At 46.8% G+C, this 19,185-nt stretch overlaps 1 protein-coding gene across 3 annotated transcripts in view; it reads left to right on the forward strand.

Moving 5' to 3' along the window:
- Window positions 1–19,185, forward strand: part of CHCHD6 (coiled-coil-helix-coiled-coil-helix domain containing 6) — a 3,402,742-nt gene that overhangs the window by 392,779 nt on the left and 2,990,778 nt on the right. The window lies entirely within an intron of this gene.

The raw sequence follows: 19,185 nt of genomic DNA on the forward strand, positions 1-19,185 counted from the left end.
GGGGACCATTATAAAGCGGCATGAATGGCATTGCCAATCAAGCTTTAGGCCATAAACACAAGCCACTCTTATAAATATGTCAGTGGAACCTAATGTGCTCTTCGGCAAAGCTATAGAAGATGCACTTAAGACAGCAAAGGATGAGTATGACACTCTAAAATCTTTAGGTCAGCTCACAAAAAATAAACCTAGGGGTCAAAGAGGTAACGTTCATTTTCGCCGTTTCCTGGGCCAAAATTCACAGTTTCCGGCTACAATCAAGGCCAAGGTTCCTATAGCAACAACCAAGGACAAGCCTTCCAAGGCTACCCACGAGGACAACGCAGAGGTTGTGGTAATCGGGGCAGAGGCCCAGCTCAAGGCGGCACCCCACCTCAGAGCAAGTGACATTCCACTCCAGGTACCCTCCCATGCATCTACAGTAGGAGGCATTTCCAATTTCGCCCACGCATGTGAGGGTATCACCTCGGACAGATGTTTGCTGTCTACGGTAGCAGGGGGCTACTGCATAGAACAACTTCAACGTCCTCATGACCACCCCCCAAGACAAAGTCCACTCGGAGGAACATCAGCGGATCCTTCTAGAAGAAATAACAGCGCTTCTTTTAAAGGACGCCATAGAAGTGGTCCCAGCCAACCAGGTAAACGGCGGTATTTATTCAACTTACTTCCTTGTGCCAAAGAAATATCTAACTATGCGCCCTGTATTAGATTTGCGCCCTGCACACAAGTATGTCAAGCCACAAATGTTCTGCATGACTACGCTACAAGAGGTAATCCCGCTACTAAAAAGGGGATTACATGGCAACACTGCATACGAAAGATGACTTTTTTCATATTTCAATGTTCCCAGCGCACAGAAGATCCTTGCCTTTCAAGATAGCCAACAAGCACTACCAATTCAAGGTCCTGCCCTTTGGAATAGCCTTAGCTCCAAGGGTATTCACAAAGGTACTAGCAGTAGTGGCAGCGCACCTGCGCAGGGGAGCAATCCCAGTGTACCCTTACTTGGACGATTGGCTCATAACAGGGGAATCGCCTCTGGTTTGCAGACAAAACATCCAAACAACAATCAGCCTCCTCTTTCAATTTGGCTTCTCAATCAACAAGAAAAAATCAAGCATAGTGCCAAGCACTTCCAAACAGTTCCTAGGAGCTATCCTAAACACAGAGGAAGGATTGGTCTTTCCCTCAGAGGAAAGAGTAAAGAAGTTGTTAATGCAAATACCACATTATCAGGCCGGCCGCCAGATAAGGGTGCGCAAAGAAATGCGTTTAATTGGCATGATGGCATCTTGCATATACCTGGTTCCTCACGCGCGCCTGCACATGAGTCCCATACAGGAGTGGTTGGCGAAACAATGGTCTCAGGCAAGTGGTCATTGGGACGATCTAGTGGTCGTTTCCCCAACACTTGTACAAAATCTTCGCTGGTGGACGAGAGAAAACCTAACAAGAGGGAAACCCTTCTACGACCCACAGATACAGGCAGTGGTCACAATGGACGCCTCACTGGCACGGTGGGGCGCCCACTACTTTCACCACACAGCTCAGGGTCTGTGGTCTTACACTGCAGCTCAGAACCACATCAATGTGCTGGAGCTTCTGGCAGTATTGAAAGCCCTTAAGGCATTCAAACCCCATTTAACAAACCTGTCGGTGCAGATCCTAACAGACATCACCACAGCAATGTTTTATATCAACAAACGGGGGGAGGTGGGGAGGTACATGTTCTCCAAATCTATCCAGACTTGCACAGAAAATCTGGAAATGGGCACTCAGGCGGAAAATGTTCCCGTCATCACAACATGTTCCAGGGGAACTCAACGCTCTAGCAGAGTCATTGAGCAGAGATCCCCTACCAGAGGACCACATGTGGCGTCTACACGTAGAAGTCGTAGAACACCTTCTCTCAATGTGGTTTCCCAACTATAGACTTATTCGCCACAAGTGAAAATAGTCAATGCCCAGACTTTGCGTCCAGGTTCCCCCAGCCAAGCTCCAAGGGGAACGCCCTATGGATGAACTGGTCAGGGAAGTTTGTTTACGTCCCCTCCTCCCCCCACTCCTGTGGGTGGTGAACAAGTTACACAAGGAACCGTTGACACTTATCCTAGTTGCTCCTATGTGGGCAAGACAACTGGGGTATTCACATCTGTGCAAACTGGCGATGTGCGTTCCATCAAACACCCATGCCACTACAACCTACTCACCCAGCACGAAGAACTAACAGTACACCCACAGCCACACTCAGTGAACTTGGCAGCATGGCTCCTGAAGTCATAGAATTCGGACATCTCAATCTACCACGGAGATGCGTGGATATCTTGAAAGAATCAAGAAAACCAAACAGTAGGCACTGTTAATGTCACGATTCCTGCTCCCAGTCTTCCGGCATATCGGGCTGGAGCCAGGCCACAATCACCTAGTTGGCCTCCAAGGGCCTCTCCATCTCCCCAGAGACCTACTTGACTCAGACTTGGCGCATTTGACACCAATCTCACACACAGCCCTAAGATCCATTTAACATTGGACTTGCAATGTATTATGGGCCAATGGATGCCGCCATGTAATTAAGTTCCCTGAACTGAATGAGCAGTCTAGCCTTTTGGGTGTGGCTCAGCCCAGGGATACCTGGGATACCTACAGACTATTTAAACCACACTCAGCACAAGAAACACGCTTTGCGTTTCTCTGCACCTGCAGCGTGACACTCACTGTGCTCGGATCTCTCTCGAAGAGGCCTACTTCTTTCTTCTGCGCCATCGCTCCTGCAAGAACATAATTACCAATACTCACCTTGAAGAGCATCCAGCTTCTGCCCAGCTCTTTCTCAGTCTTGCAGACTACATCAGCGGTGTCATCTTCATCTCGGCGCGTCACACCAACGAAAGGGGAGAAGAATGGAAGAAAGGTATTAGTAAGCATTCAGCAATACTTAACCCTCTCAAACTACAAGGAAAGTTAGTTCCTTACCTGAATTCCTGCCGATCGGACATCTTCTGTTCCGGAGCATTCCGCCGATCTGAAAAAGGGAAGAGACACATCTGGTTAACGCAAAAGACATTTATGAGGCGCCGCACATCGTGCTTACTCACCACAGCTCATCTCCTCACCTAGCGTCCACGCTGGGTTACTGCGGCACCTAAAAGGACACAGAAAATACGAACATTGGTTAGTGCGAAGGAAACCAACTAGCATCGCGCGCCGCACTCTTACTCACTTCAGCAGCGCCTCGCCATCCCCAAGACCTTCAGACTTTTTGCAAAGCTCTTTCCACTTATTGGTCGGGCTGAAGTCACAGCAAGCCCTGTCCGTCGGGCCCGTGCCAGTGAAGTAACTAGGCACCATCCAGCCCCCATCACCCAACGCACCCCTGCACCAAAGGCAGGACGGATAGCGCCCCACATCAGAAAACAAGGTGAGGAGAGAACCCGGGGGAAGGTTGGGACCCACGAAAGAAGGGGAGGTTAGACGAGCAAAACCAATAGGGAGTTGACCTCTGGCAATCCTGTGTTTCAGACCCGTGTTTAGTTGAGCAGATTCCATGGAAGGGTTCGAAGTGGTCGGAGGTCCAGACAGGCTGAGTGGCGTCCCCGTGGATACCAGGTGAGCGTTGCAGAACGCAAAGCCTCAAACCAAAATCCACCTGGGCGTCATGGAAACGTCAGAAACCGACCAGTTAGCCCAAATGTTGGGGCAGTTACGCTCCGAAGTGCACGCAGCCCGGCAGGAGACCAACACCCTGAGGAGAGAGTTGATAGTTGCTAAAGATCGAACTGATGACCTAAGCCGACAACTCCTCCAGTCGCAAGCAGGACATACACCATTGCCGGGAAATGTGCCTACTACACCAGTATCATCAGCCAGTCCTGTTCAGATAACCCTTCCTGGGGCAGTTCCCTTGGCCCCGCCAGAGCGATTCATTGTAGATCCCAAGAAGTATGCAACTTATATGAACCAGTGCCGTCTGCACTTCCTTTGCAGGCCCAGGGCCTTCCCAAATGACCAGTCACGGGTCGCATTTGTACTATCTTATTTGAGCGGAAGTGCCGCATACTGGTCTATACCATTTGTGACTCAAGACGATCCTTTGTTACACGATTTCAGGGGATTTCAGCAGAAAATGGAAAAACTTTTCGCCCGTCGTACTCATGGACAGGCCCTAGACAAAACTTTTATCCCTTCGTCAAGGGAACCAAGAGCTATTGACATGCATCGCCATGTTCAATAGACTTGTGGTTGAAGCTGAATGGCCTGCAGAGAAGAGAACCACGTTATTTCATAGGAGTCTGCGAGGAGAGCCAAAGGATGTTCTCGCACAAGTAGTGGACCCCCCTTAAGACTGTGCAGAATGTATTAACCTTGTGGTTCAGCTAGATCAAAGATTGCAAGACCGAAGAGCCGATCGAGCCAGACCAGACCCTCGTCCTATTTATGTGCGTTCGAAAGGACAATGTTTCTCGATCAACAGAAGGCCCAGGGTAACCAATGCAGATTGGAGGTGTCAGATTCCCCTTGACTAAGGCAGACAGAGATAAGAGGAGGCAGCAGCAGTTATGTTTGTACTGTGGAAAATCGGGTCACTTCCTTAAGGAGTGCCCAGTGAAGCCACTGAGAAGAACAGTAGGAGCTATGGACAAGGAAGACCCCACCAAGGAGGCAGAAAACTGCCCAGCCCGGCAAGTGTAGGGGTCCACTTGTCCAGCGAATAAAGTGAACTACAGACCTCCCATTTTGCATTGTCGGTGATCCTGATCAATCACCACCAACCATTGCGGATGCACGCAGCAAGGGCATACATAGACAGTGGAGCTGTTGGGAATTACATAGACCAAGATCTTGCTGCAAAGATGGGACTTCCTTTATGTTCAAAGTTAACCACAGACACTGTAACCAATGTTGATGGCTCGGAAATGGCCTCTGGTCCAGTATCCCAATGCACTGCAACGTTGCCCTTCTGTGCCAGGTTGGGCATCAAGAATCTGTCACTTTCGATCTCATCAAGGCGCCTCCGTTCTGACTGATCCTAGGGATGCCATGGTTGGTAGCTCATAATCCTTGAATAGATTGGCGAGCAAAGGAGCTGACCTTCTCTGAGACCTGTGTTCAAACCTGCTATCATCAAGAGAAACAACCAATTGACACCAGAACCTCTACGCTTGGAACAGTGGCGGCCGGGACCCTACCAAGAGAGTACCAGGATTTTCAAGATGTATTTCAGAAAGAACAAGCTAATACCCTACCACCGCACAGACCATACGATTGCCAGATTGACCTGATACCCGGCGCACAGATCCCTTGTGGACGAATCTACGCACTCACAGAACCAGAAAACCAGCACCTGAAGTCCTATCTCGACCAATACCTGGCAAACGGGTTCATCCGTCCCTCGAAGTCCCCCGCAGCCAGTCCCCTATTCTTCGTACCGAAGAAGGAAGGGGACTTATTTATCGCGCACTGAATCAGATTACCGTCAAAAATCGCTATCCTTTGCCGTTAATCCCCGAACTGCTCAATCAAGTCAAGGCCGCCCAAATCTGCACAAAACTAGACCTAAGAGGAGCATATCACCTGCCTTTTGTACCAAGTATGGCCTGTACGAATATCAAGCAATGCCCTTTGGCCTTTGCAACGCGCCTGCTGCATTTCAATATTTCATGAACGATGTTTTAAAGGAATTAATTGATGTCTGTGCTTTGGTATATAGTGACGATATCCTAGTGCACTCCGCATCAAAGCAGGACCACGTCAAACACGTTCGATCCGTACTGGCAAAACTCTGTCAGCACCAGCTCTATGCCAAACTTGAAAAGTGTTTGTTCTATGTTTCCGAGGTGGAGTTCTTTGGTCTCATTCTCGTATGCCCCTGGGCCTGGTTGCGCTTTATAAATAAACCAAATACAAAATACAAATTCTCAGTCCGAATGGTATCCGTATGGATGTACACAAGGTAGATGCAATCCTAAACTGGCCATCACCAAACTCGTTCAAGGGAGTTCAAAGCATGTTGGGTTTCGCAAACTTCTATTGCCGGTTCATCCCAGGGTTTTCACAAATCGTGCACCCCATCACATCGCTACTAAAAAAGAGCAATAAAAAATGTCAATGGACAGAGGAAGCAAAAAAGGGCTTTCCAGGAACTTAAGGCTCGATTCACTTCTGCCCCAATTCTACGTCATCCTCGCCCAGACCTCCCATACGTGGTGGAGACGGACGCATCAAGTATGGCCATGGGAGCCATCCTCTCGCAAAAGGACCCTGAAATGGGTCAATTACATCCGGTTGCCTTCTGGTCACGTAAATGTACACCCCCCCCCCCCGACCTCCCCCGGGCTCAATTACCCCATCACAGATAAAGAGCTCCTAACCATCAACTCAGCCTTTAAGGCCTGACGCAATTACCTTCTGGGTGCAAGACACACCATCACTGTCATAACAGATCATTGAAATCTCCAGTACCTAAAAACAGCTGAGGCGAAGTCTTCAAGACAGCTAGTTGGGCCCTGTTATTCGCGGAATATGACTACGTGATCACGTTTCGACCTCGAGTCAAAAACGAGAAGGTGATGCCCTTTCCTATATGAGCGTTGAAGAACAGGGGGTACAAACCACCAGACCCAATAGCTATTATTCCATGTGACAAACTCCTAGGAATCACTGCAACCATAACTCAGAACTGCACGAAAAAATCCAAAACTTGATGAGGCCTAAGCAATCGCAAGAGTGGTGCACACAAGGGGAACATTACACGATAAAGGACCAGTTGCCCTATTTCAGGAACCGCTTATTCTTGCCAAATCAGGACCTACGAGAACAAGTCATGGCCAGCTATCATGATTCCTTAATCGAAGGCCATCCGGGAATCGCAAAAACTTTGGCCAAGGTGAAACAGAATTATTGGTGGCCCACGTGGCGTAAAGACATTGTTCAATTTATCCTATATTGTGGGGTATGCACTCAAAACAAATCGTCCAAACAGAAACCGGCTGGATTCTTGCAACCATTGGATATTCCACCAGCACCCTGGCACACGTTATCCATCGACTTTATTACTGACTTACCATCCAGTCAAGGGTTTAACACCATTCTAGTAGTCGTAGACCTGTTTTCAAAAATGGCACACTTCATTCCTCTAAAGGGGCTCCCAAACGCTTCCACTATGGCAAAAGTATTTCTGGAATGCATCGTACGGCTCCATGGTTTTCCCTCGGTACTGGTTTCGGACCGAGGTACTCATTTCGTGTCCAACTTCTGGAGTAAGTGTTGCTCTATGGCTCAAATCGACATCCAACTATCCACCAGTCACCATCCTCAAACGGATGGTCAAACTGAGAGAACCAATCAGACGCTCGAACAGTATCTACACTGCATGCTCCATCAAGCTGAAGCGAGCTGCTCAGATTTATTATGGATTGCTGAATATGCCTACAATAACTCCCTACACACCAGTACTGGGCAGAGACCCCCTTTATACCATATATGGTCGACATCCGCGCTCTTCTGAGCTGGACGCCCCTACGAACTTAGAAATGCCAGCAATTAAAACCTTGCACACAACCATTTCACAAACCTTCAAAAGGTCAGCGGAACACCTATTCCGAGCTAAGGTTCGCCAGAAGAAATTTGCTGACCAACACCGAATCAATGCCCCCAACTACTAAGTGGGAGACAAAGTCTGGCTGGCATCCAAACATATAACCATTAAAGGAACCCGAACCTTCCATCCAAGATACCTGGGCCCATTCACTATCACCTCAGTAATAAATCCAGTAGCTGTCAAACTAGCCTTGCCAGCTAATATGCTGATTCATCCTGTGTTCCACGTGTCTCTCCTAAAACCTGTTCAACCTGGGACCCGTGAAATACCAGCACCGAAGCCAAAAGAGATCGCTGGACAGCCAGAATTCGAGGTCAAGGACATCCTGGATTCCAAGTATGTCAGATCCAAACTATACTATCTCGTGGACTGGAAAGGGGTACGGTCACCAGGACAGAACATGGGAACCCTGTGAGTATGTCCACGCCCCGCGCCTGCTTTGGAGTTTCCATCAAAACCACCCAAACAAGCGGGGCCGGATGGGAGAGCCACCTTGAGAGGGGCCTTGGAGGGTGGAGGGGGTGCTGTCACGATTCCTGCACCCTGCCCTCCGACATATCGGGCTGGAGCCAGGCCACGATCACCTAGTTGGCCTCTAAGAGCCTCCCCATCTCCCCAGAGACCTACTTGGACTCAAACTTGGCACCTTAGGCACCAATCTCACACACAGCCCTAAGATCCATTTAACATTGGACTTGCAATGTATTGTGGGCCAATGGATGCCCCCATGTAATTCAGTTCTCTGAACTGAATGAGCAGTCTAGCCTTTTGAGTGTGGCTCAGCCCAGGGATACCTGGGATACCTACAGACTATTTAAGCCACGCCCGGCACAAGAAACACGCTTTGTGTTTCTCTGCACCTGCAGGGTGACACTCACCGTGCTCGGATCTCTCTCAAAGAGGCCTACTTCTTTCTTCCGCGCCATCGCTCCTGCAAGAACAAGAACATCATTACCAATGCCTCCCTTGAAGAGCATCCAGCTTCTGCCCAGCTCTTTCTCAGTCTTGCAGACTCCATCAGCGGTGTCATCTTCATCTCAGCGCGTCGCGCCTACGAAAGGGGAGAAGAACGGAAGAAAAGCATTAGTAAGAATTCAGCAATACTTAACCCTCTCAAACTACAAGGAGAGTTAGTTCCTTACCTGAATTCCTGCCGATCGGACATCTTCTGTTCCGGAGCATTGCGCCGATCTGAAAAAGGGAAAAGACACATCAGGTTAGCGCAAAAGACATTTATGAGGCGCCGCACATCGTGCTTACTTGCCACAGCTCATCTCCTCAGCTCGCTTCCACGCTGGGTTGCTGCGGCACCTAAAAGGACACAGAAAATACAAACATTGGTTAGTGCGAAGGAAACCAACTAGCATCGCGCACCGCACTCTTACTCACCTCAGCAGCGCCTCGCCATCCCCAAGGCCTTCAGACTTTTCGCAAAGCTCATTCCACTTATCGGTCGGGCTGAAGTCACAGCAAGCCCTGTCCGTGCCAGTGAAGTAACTAGGCACCATCCAGCCCGCATCACCCAACGCACCCCTGCACCGAAGGCAGGACTAATAGCACCCCACATCAGAAAACAAGGTGAGGAGAGAACCTGGGGGAAGGTTGGGACCCACGAAAGAAGGGGAGGTTAGACAAGCAAAACCAATCGGGAGTTGACCTCTGGCAATCCTGTGTTTCAGAACTGTTTGGTTGAGCAGATTCCAAGGAAGGGTTCGAAGTGGTCGGAGGTCCAGACAGGCTGAGTGGCGTCCCCGTGGATACCAGCTGAGCGTTACAGTTACTATGATAAATGGAAACGATTCGTAATTTGGTGCCAGACTAAGCAAATCAATCTCATTGATTGTACTCCATCTAACATTCTAACCTATATACTCCACTTAGTAGATTCAGTGTTAATGTTCAACTCCCTAAAAGTCCACCTGGCGGCCTTGTCATCCTACACCACTTCCCATAACCTACACCACTTCCCATAATAAGGTCTCATGGTGGAAGGCACCGCCAGGTTGGGACCTTAATGTGGTACTCGCTAAGCTCATGGGACCCCCATTCCAGCCTATGCACAAGTCTATTCTCAAACACCTGACTTATAAAACTGCCTTCTAGTAGCCATCACTTCCATAAGAAGGGTCAGTGAAATCCAAGCTCTGTCAGTGCAGGATCCTTTCTTTACTATAAATAAGGACACACTGGTTTTAAATACTCACCCTAGGTTCTCACTAAATTCATCTCCAAATTTCATGTAAACCAGTCTATTGAGCTACCGGCTTTCTTCCAGGCACCCAAAAGCTCTGCGGAGGTAAAACTACACACACTAGATATGAGGAAAGCGGTCCTCTACTACATAGACAAGACCAGACTGCTAAGAAAGACAGATAAACTGTTTGTCTCCATAGCGCCAGGCAGTGAAGGTGATCGCATCTCTAAGAATGCCATCTCTATGTGGATAGTCCGATGTATCCAACTGTGCTATTCCCTATCAGATAAGACACTGCCTTTTACGCCAAGCGCCCACTCCACAAGAGGTACTGTAGCCACTCTGGCTTTAATTGCAAATGTCCCCTTAGACAGTATTTGCAAAGCAGCTACATGGAGCTCAATACATACTTTCACTTAGCACTACTGCATTGACACCCATTCCAAGACAAATACAGAAGTGGGACAAGCGGTTCTAAGACATTTATTCGCTCATGAACCTTCTCACAATCCCACCTCCTTCTTCCACTGCTCGCTAATCTATGCACAGCCTGTGATCTAAGCAGATTCCACAAGCCTCAGAAGGGATACTCGCCGTAATCGTATTTCCGATGCTTGTATCTGCTTAGATTCACATGCGACCCACCCTTCCTCCCCTCAGAGAGAAGGCGCATGGATGCTTTTGAGCTTGTCGGATACGTTTCTGCTTAGATACAACTTTTCTCACGCTACACCTCATGCTACCTCAGGTCATAAAAATAACAATCTGAGTGACCTCGACGCGTGAGGGATCATGGGTACAGTGACATCACACTAGGAATAGTATTAGTGGCATGCCCTGTCGACGTCCCGTTTCGAGTTTCAAAAACAACTGTAATACTCTGCTGCTTCCACTAGATGTCGACCTATGCACAGCATGTGAATCTAAGCAGATACAAGCATCAGAAATGTGATTACGGTGAGTAATGTATTATATCACAGACTGCGGCGGCAGAAATATTCCTCCGAACATTAGAGATATAAAAAAGAGGGATATTTGTGAATGAATGAAGAGGAGATAAACGTTTACAATTTAGAAACATTGGACCAAATGGTGTACAAGTGAAACAAATAAATAAATATGTGCGTGACAACTGTCACTTCCTTCCCTATAGGGTCAGACGAGAATCATGGAGGACTCTGCATTCCCTATATATTTTTGTCTGTTATATTTTACCATGCCCCTTAAAACCATAAATATACGCCACCCAGAACAAAAAATTGTATCTGTGAGGAATTTCATCATCCGCACAGTGGGTGTGCATATGCCTGGGCTTTTTTGAATTTTTTTATTAAATGGAAGGATGATAGACCGACCTTAGGAAAATGTGTGGGGCTAATCCAACATAGGAGACAGGAAGCCCAACTACCTTTCATATGCAGCTGTGTCAACCTGAAGCCAGCTCTCAGTATTTAGGGCGGTGATTTGTCATGTCTGGGTCTGCTGTTCACAGTAGGCCACCCCACTAGGGAGACCCCATTCATAAGGTACAAGAATGTGGATTGTCGGAGCCAGAATGTCTGTTCTTGTTGCATCTTTAAGGGAGACCTGCTGTCTTAACATGGACCACATAGTGAGAACCATTAAACAGAGAGACTCTTTGAAAACAACAGACGGGAAGGTGGGTGTCACAAGGGAGTGAGCCCAGAGCTCTTTCTGTTGAACAGAATAATCCACCATTTTAGTTCTGGGGCACACCTTGTTCCTGTTTTCACCCCTTTACCTTTGCTGTTGCAAAGCACTCTGGTTATGACATCATGCATACAGGAGATTGTTGGTAGGGACCCCAGGATTGGTTCATTAAGGTAGGTTTAGCCTGCACCAATCACTGTGGCCCACTTGGCTCTAAAAGAGGGCTGAGCGCCTTTTTCGGCAGATCTGACGTCTTCACCAGAAGTAACAAGGAAGAACTCAACCTTGGATCCTTACTGACGGTAAAGTCTGCCTTGCATCTTCCGCCAGTGTAGATAGGCCAGGATATCCCTCCCCTAAACATCTCTCATGGAACAAAGGGAGATACAGAATTCAGAGGACCCTCCAGCCGCTCCAGAACCGGTTCCCAGCCAGCACACAGCATGCCCTGCTAGGATCTGCAGCAAGTTTCCTAGGTAAGAAGTGCCCGGTCTCTGAACCAACAACCAAGGACAAGACATCTACCTGCAACACACTCCACAGCTGTGGGCCGTCTTCCGTAAAGGGCGACACAAGCCCATTGAAGAAGCTGGGATGAGTGCCTCGACCAGTATCTTCCGACGTCCAGCTTAAAAGACATTTTCGAGCCAGTCGAGTTATTTGAGCTGCAACGCTGACCGTTGTCAAGCTGCAGTCGCTTAAAGACATCCGAGAAGTCTCAACCAGTGCTTCAGAACTGCCGATCAGCACTGAGACAACGATTCCTGACCCGAGCCACTGTGTAGGCCAGCCTGCAGCTGTTCGTCCAGCTTCGCTCACCGAAATGTCTTGCCGCCTGATACCTGCAGCTGACTCCCGTCTTGAACTCTGTCACAGAAGCCTGCAAAGCGCACCAAAGCCGACTCAACCCTGTCAAGCACCAAGAACATCTACAGCCAATGTACCTACATTGTGGTTCTGTCCCCATGGTCCTTCCCAGAAGGCCCCTAGAGACATTTTAAGACCCATTGCTCCCTTTGTGCTGAGGCCAAGAAACCTTAAACTGTTGTGGTTATTAACCATACCGTCTATCCTCCGATCAGTATCCAGAGTGCATCCCTTTTCCTTCTTTAAAACTGTCCCTCCTCTGCATTCATTTACAGGGTGGGTTGTATTTCGTAGTGTTGCTAGAACGGTTTGTTGTGATATAAGTAAAGTCGATATTTTTGGTACAACCTTGACTAACCGTCCCTTTTGATCAATGGGTAATAATTGTATTTTCTCTGTGTTGCAACTAACGATCCACAACCTTTCGGAGATAAGCCTGCCGATCCATCCACATTACCAAAATTGGACAAGGTGGTTTATAATTTGTTTATTATTCCAATCTGTTCGGATCCCTTTTGGTGTATTAGAGGTGTGGGGCTGACTGATGGTTTAGAAACAGATATTCACCCCTGGACTACTGGCACTCCGGATGTTGATCCGTCACAGTATCCATTAATGAAAATCCATGCTCAGTACCACAAGTAGAAAGCATGGCTTTAGCATCCCACTTCAACAGGCAGCAGGGTTATAATTGATGTAATCACACCTTTTTGTGTTTCAGTGCCTTGCTGGAGCCAGAGCCCTAAATATGGGCAGGGCCAAAAGGAGCATTTGAAAGTATGAGTAGACACATCCCAGTCGGCCCTTACAGTGATTGAATGCATGACTGCATACTATACTTATTGGAATGTTCTTAGTTACTCAGGCCTTGTTCAACAAGTGACACCTATGAATGCACACAAATAGTGCTATTATTTTACAGTTTCTTTTCTGGTAATGGTTTACACAAAAATCTTCCATAGACAAAGAAATGGAATAAAGAACAGATATACATATTTTAAAGTGTGTTCCTGATTTACAACATGTTTTTCTTACTTTATTAAAAAGGCAACTATTCGGTTCTGTATTCGCTCCGACTAAATAATTGACCAATTATTCGGCATTCAGCTGAATACCTAAATCTACTATTCAATACGCTCCTAGTTCTGTACCCCATTGTTAGGATCAGACCTGTCACCATCTACCTACTATGCTCGGAGAGGAGGTTGCTCGTAAAAGGCCTCAGAGTTCACAGCATATCTCCTCTGGATAGCACTTCACACTACTTGTGGGCATCCCCAGCCTCAAGGGTCCCTTCTCCTTTTACCAATGTCTCTGCATTTGAGACCTCGTCACATGCCCCACTTAAAGATGCCTTGACAAAGGCATTCTCTTCAACTCTGAAAACAGGCAGGGTTCTCTGGTGATAAGAAAACACTTCTCCATTTGAACGTCTTAGTAACTTTTGCCCCACCCAAAATGGCCACAGAACCTAAAAAATATGTGTGGCTACTTGGCTCGTAGCCCATCTCTTAGAATTACATAATCGTACTCTCACACAATCTCGAGTTGCTAGCTGTCCCTGTGTCATCTGTGACATTTCTATCTAGTTTTTAATTTGTTTTTATAGCCGGTGGCGCCTTGCATGCTGGGTCTTGAAGGATCCTATTTCTCAATGAGCAAGTGAATCAACAGGTCTGTGCCTTTAAAGTGCTGCTGGCTAACTAATGAGGACTGGATACATGCCATCCTTCTAACGTGAAGTTATTTTCCTCAATATGGATTCAAGGGAGACCGCAGGAGACTTCAATGGTACATTGCAGTATCCTCAGTTTTATAGATGACTGGCAGGGGAGCTTGCCTGCTGATTCTGTCAGAATTCTCTTGGTAGTTTTTGATGCAAGTAGGTGATTTGCATTTAAAGCTTAGAGACTGCATTAGAATGGAGGAGAGAGTCCTGCAGTGGTCCTCCCTAATGTAGACCGGTTCACTTCTGCCCTGTTCTCCGCTCTTTGCAGCAACTACCCATTGAACCCAAAACTGAATTAAAACATGGCCTTTATCGCCTACAAAGCTAGCTATAACAACGATGTTGCAGGCAATTTGAAAATCTATTGGGCTAACAGAACATTAAGAAACTGCTTGATTCCTGGGTTCAAAGCCCCTTAATTTAAAAATAAACATCCTGGGTCTCCTTTTCTGCAGCAGCAACCTTGAAATGGTAGCTTCCACCTACAGACTTCAGATTGCTTCATTTGCTGCTTCAATTAAAAAAAAGCTTTGAAAATTGCCACCTTCACCCGTTTAACTTGTTTGTTTATTAATTTGTGGGGCGCACCAAACCCTTAAGTAACTGGGCGCACAGCATAACAAGAATACTTAAAGATTAGTTACAGGCATAGACAGGAGCAAGAAAAGTGCTAAATGCTTAATTACAAGTGTAGACACTAGTACAGGTACAGGGCACACATGTATGCATACATTTGTGATCGTAGTCTGAAGGTCGTTAAGGCGTAGCCACGTGAGGGTGTTACGTCTGAAACTGTAATATGACTGATCCCTTCTGAGCGCGATAGGTAGTGCGTTCCATTGTTGGGCCACTTTTACAGGGAAACTGTTGCCTCCTGGGTATTTGAAGGCAGTAGGAATTGGTAGTTCTGGAGGGCTGTGCAGAGGTTTTTCTGGTTATTCTTTCCCTCTGGTATGGGGGGACTGCGTTGTTAAGACATTTGAAGGTTAATGACAGAGTTTTAAGGAGGATCCTTTCACTAATTTTCAACCAACGATGGTTTCTTCTAGCATTAGATATATGCTCTCTGGTATGGAGCTTCAAGGCTGTTCTAAGCGCATTGTTTTTCAGTGTTTGTAGCTTGCTGGTGATATATTTATAGGCCCCCATGTATAGCACATTACAGTAATCCAATTTTGATAAAATGAGAGCATTAGCTAGGATAATGCAGCTTGCTAGTGAGAGGAAAGCTCTGCATGCTCTAATATGTTTGCCAGTGGAAGACGCCAGGGAGTTTACCTGTTTTTTTAGAGTTAGTGTGGAGTCCAAATAGAAGCCAAGTGTCTTCACTTCTTTGGCGACTGTAATTATGTTGCCATCAATGTTGAAGGCACTATAGTTAGTGTCAAGTTTTTTTGGTTGTTGGCTGAGCCAAGGATGAGGATCTCAGTTTTATTGTCATTCAGGCAGAGGCCATGGGTTGCCATCCATGCTTGAATGAGGGTGTATATTTCATTTACTAAGGCTGTATCTGGGGTGAAATTGCCTGAAAGGCGTAGTTTGTATAGGTGACACCCAGTCTATCCAATTTGTCAAATAAAGGCTTAGTAAAGATATTGTGCATGGTTGGTGACACACAAGAGCCTTGTGGGACGCCGCAAGTGGTTTGCATTGGGTCTGCTGAAGGTGAGGTGGAGAAGACGCGCGTATTTCTGTTGTCTAGAAAGGACTGGACCCAAGCTATGGCTTTGTTTGAGAAGTGGGCTGCCAATGCTAGATGTTTGTATAACACTGCGTGGTCCACCAAGTCAAACACTGCCGACAGATCCAGGAGAAGTAGCATAGTGGTGGTTCCTTTATCTTTGAGCTTGTCAATTTGCGCTTTAAGGTCTATTAATGCTTTCTCTGTACCATGCTGGGGTCTGAAGCCCGATTGGCGGGAGCCTAAATGTTGGTTGGTTTCAAGGTACATTTTGAGGGTTTTAAGGATGCAATGATTTTTTCAGTTTCCTAAATGGAAACTTTGGAGAATTTGAATGGAGCCAGGTCAGGCTTGTCAATGGGGGTGGTATTGGTTGGTGTTTCGGCAGAGGTTGAGAGGCTTTTTTGACTGCAATTTTGGTTTGCAGTGTTTTGATTTTATTTGCTAAGGCATTTTGAATGCTAGGGCACCATTGCTTGTCTTTGGGTACATTATCTGGCGGAGGTATGGGCGCTTCTAATTCCCGCAAGATCACAAACAGTTCTTTGGTGTTGGAGCATGCTTTTGCGATTCTTTCATTAACGACTTCTTTTTTTGTTTGGATAATTTCTTTTTTTAATTATTGGCACAGGATTTTAGGTTAAGTTCATTTTCTTCCGTTGGGGAGTGTTGCCATATGGTTTCTAGTTTCCTTTTTTCCAATCTTAGTTCTTTGAGGTGAGGGGTAAACCAAGTATTAAGGCGAGATTGTTGTTTACTCTTGCGTGTCTTTAGAGGGGCAATAGTATCTAGGACCTTTGTCATGGTGTCATTGTAGGAATCCACCAGAGTGCCTGGGTCGGAATTACGTGGAAGGGCGTTAATCACGGGGAGGAGGATGGGAAGCATGTTGTCTGGTGTGGTGATTTTCTTCAATCTGGTGGGAAGAGGTGGTGCCATAATTTTGGAACCGCTAGTGTGAGCGCTGGGCCTGCTGCCTCATGCAGTCAAGTTTCTGTGAGCGCTAGGAGGTCGAGGTTGTTGGAGGTTAGAACATCATCTATTTCGGTGTCGTGAGCTGCGACAGATCTGGCATTAATTAATGCTCCAGCTATCGCAGTGGTACTATGTGAACTCTGTAGTTTCAGAGTTGCTGGTATATGTTGAATCGTTTTAGCTTTGCAGAGATTTGCATGTAGGCTTGCACCATATGCATAGTTGGTACGGCGGTTTAAGTGGGTGTTTCTGGTCATTTTAGGTTCATATAGGGAGGGGAGTCTAGCTCGAAGCCTAGTATTTCTGTTCAGGGTAAGGCAGGGTGCATATTTAATTTGGTCCATGGTTATCAGGATTATTTGTATGAACAGTGGCAAGGGTAGCAAAAGGGTTTTGCTGACATACATACTGAGCCAATAGGTTCGGCTACAGTGGATTAGATAGGTAGGCTAAGGCTAGGACAGGCTCAATTCAGAGTAAGTATGGTGGGCTATAATAATTTGTGTTGGGCCTAGACACAGCCGGCTAAGTTTGGCTTAGGCGCGTTAGATTGCAGTGGGCTGAGTTCAACATGGGTGGGGTAGGCTGAATTCGATATGGATACAGTCGGCTAAAGTCAACAACATGGGCCTAGTGCGCAAAATTGGGCATAGACCGAATAGGCTGAAATCAACAACATATGCCTAGGCAGAAAAGGCTGAAATCATCAACAAGGAGTAGTAGGCTAAGTTTAATATTGACGCAGTAGTCTGCAGTAGGCTAGATTCTGCAACATAACCACAGTAGGCTAAATTAACATAAGCGGAATAGGCTTGATTCAGCAGCATAGGCATAATGGGCTAAGTTTGAGCATAGGCATAGTAGTCTGTAGTGGGTTGGGTTCAGCATAGACAGATTGTTTACCGTTCAATATTTTATGGCATGCTAGGCTGGGTAATGGCATGCAATAACAGAGGTTCATATTAGACATATTGGTGGATAAATTAGCGGATGCAGGCAACATGCAATTATAACAGTGCAGTGAATACAGAGGCAATAGTTACTTACACAATAAGGGTAAGTCAACAAGGTAATAGGGCGAGACTCGCAAGCTAAATGAGTGCACACAGGATAGGAGTTATGTCATAAATGCAAAACAGGAAACAGTAGTATAAAACAGGTGGGGGAGCGAGCACGAAGCTATGAGTAGCAATAAGGTGAACCTTCACACAAATGGGGTTGATGGTAGTTATGGGATAGGAGCGGTCATGCAGTATGTTGCAAACATGGGGATGACCTCAGCTAGTGTTTAGGGTCACAGGTAGGGTCGCAGTAGGATGCCTACCAGGCAGTTCAGGTTCATGCACCAGGGGGGTCGCCACACCGATTACTCGCGATGTGGATGGACAGCGTTCCTGGACTCTGTCGACTCTGGACAGGCTCAGGACAGGCAGCAGCCTTGATGGGTGTGCCTTTGTGGGTGGGCTGGCTTGGTGCCTACCGGCAAGGGATTGGCTGGAAATAGATGTTAGCAGCCAATCTCGCGCAGGGGCAGGTCCAGGGTAGAGATCAGGGTCAGGTTTGGCTCAATGAAATACGGGCAGCCATCTTGTAGCAGCTGCACCTCGTGGGCTGCAATGGAGGCTGATGGAAATATTAGCAGACTAATGGCAAACTAGCAATAAGTTGCAGCTATTTCAGTTTGTCGGCGGGATAATGGGTAATCGCGAGTATTACCAGCTGATCTGATGCAAATTTTGTTGTTGCTTTAAGCGGAGCGCAATATAAAGCGGGCTGAGCCTTGGGTCCTACCTTGCATCTAGGTGGATCCCAGGCCCTCCAGAGGCAGGGGACTGCTCCAGCAGTTGAGGAAGCTCCAGCTCCTCCGGTAAACTCGACGTGGATGGGCTCAGGACAGGCAGCAGCCTTGATGGGGGTGTGCCTTTGTGGGTGGGCCGGCTTGCTGCCTCCTCACGTTTGTCTTCATGATTATGGTAGTTCCAATTAAATTGTACTATTTCAGCATTCCATACACATAATGAAACCAATACAGTTCTGGTGTGTTGTATATTGGTTTTATAGAAGCAAATTCACTTTTTGATCCCAAATCTTATTATTTGATCTACGGTACAGGGAAACAAAATGACTTTCCCAGAATTGTAGTTTGTCACCAGGGAGCCCCGACTGAAGCCACATCACTTTGACATACAATTTGATGAATTGAGCACCATTTATTCTATTGAGTGGTATTTTTAGTTTAAGAATGCAAAGAAAGAATACACAATCTTTTGTAAGTTTCACCTACATCTTATTGAACCCAGATTCCGACTGTTTGCGCTTTATCAAGCAATAAACAGATAGATAGATCCCTGCTAGAGCTCATTAGAGTGTTAAGGATTTAAATTGGGCGACACACCTTGGTCTCCGCCTATGATGTGGCACACTATTGGAATGCTTCCTCTTTATTTTCTACAAATTCAATTTGAGAT

This window comes from Ambystoma mexicanum, chromosome 2p, assembly GCF_040938575.1.
Source record: "Ambystoma mexicanum isolate Mex_15411 chromosome 2p, UKY_AmexF1_1, whole genome shotgun sequence".
Classification (NCBI taxonomy): Eukaryota; Metazoa; Chordata; class Amphibia; order Caudata; family Ambystomatidae; genus Ambystoma; species Ambystoma mexicanum.